Here is a 1260-nt window from a genome sequence, read left to right as displayed (position 1 = left end):
ACCTCATTCTTTGGGGCACACGTGAGGAACACAAATGCGAACAAGCCTGAATGGTCCCCAGGACTATATGCGAATGAAAACTCACACCCCAGAAGTGACTCGAACCCATACTCCCAGAAGCAACGCAACTGGTAACTACAGGGCGCCTTAATCCGCTTGACCATCACGGCCGTCAAAAGGAAGTGATAGCCGAGGCTATTTGAGCCACTTCCCCGACGGCAACTCGGATGGTAATCTTGGGCATAGCATTTCACCAAATCACCTCATTCTTTGGGGCACACGTGAGGAACACAAATGCGAACAAGCCTGAATGGTCCCCAGGACTATATGCGAATGAAAACTCACACCCCAGAAGTGACTCGAACCCATACTCCCAGAAGCAACGCAACTGGTAACTACAGGGCGCCTTAATCCGCTTGACCATCACGGCCGTCAAAAGGAAGTGATAGCCGAGGCTATTTGAGAGGTGTGAGTTTTCATTCGCATATAGTCCTGGGGACCATTCAGGCTTGTTCGCATTTGTGTTCCTCACGTGTGCCCCAAAGAATGAGGTGATTTGGTGAAATGCTATGCCCAAGATTACCATCCGAGTTGCCGTCGGGGAAGTGGCTCAAATAGCCTCGGCTATCACTTCCTTTTGACGGCCGTGATGGTCAAGCGGATTAAGGCGCCCTGTAGTTACCAGTTGCGTTGCTTCTGGGAGTATGGGTTCGAGTCACTTCTGGGGTGTGAGTTTTCATTCGCATATAGTCCTGGGGACCATTCAGGCTTGTTCGCATTTGTGTTCCTCACGTGTGCCCCAAAGAATGAGGTGATTTGGTGAAATGCTATGCCCAAGATTACCATCCGAGTTGCCGTCGGGGAAGTGGCTCAAATAGCCTCGGCTATCACTTCCTTTTGACGGCCGTGATGGTCAAGCGGATTAAGGCGCCCTGTAGTTACCAGTTGCGTTGCTTCTGGGAGTATGGGTTCGAGTCACTTCTGGGGTGTGAGTTTTCATTCGCATATAGTCCTGGGGACCATTCAGGCTTGTTCGCATTTGTGTTCCTCACGTGTGCCCCAAAGAATGAGGTGATTTGGTGAAATGCTATGCCCAAGATTACCATCCGAGTTGCCGTCGGGGAAGTGGCTCAAATAGCCTCGGCTATCACTTCCTTTTGACGGCCGTGATGGTCAAGCGGATTAAGGCGCCCTGTAGTTACCAGTTGCGTTGCTTCTGGGAGTATGGGTTCGAGTCACTTCTGGGGTGTGAGTTTTCAT

Source organism: Procambarus clarkii, chromosome 80 (assembly GCF_040958095.1).
Source record: "Procambarus clarkii isolate CNS0578487 chromosome 80, FALCON_Pclarkii_2.0, whole genome shotgun sequence".
NCBI lineage: Eukaryota > Metazoa > Arthropoda > Malacostraca > Decapoda > Cambaridae > Procambarus > Procambarus clarkii.
Note: the sequence above shows the minus strand (reverse complement) of the source record.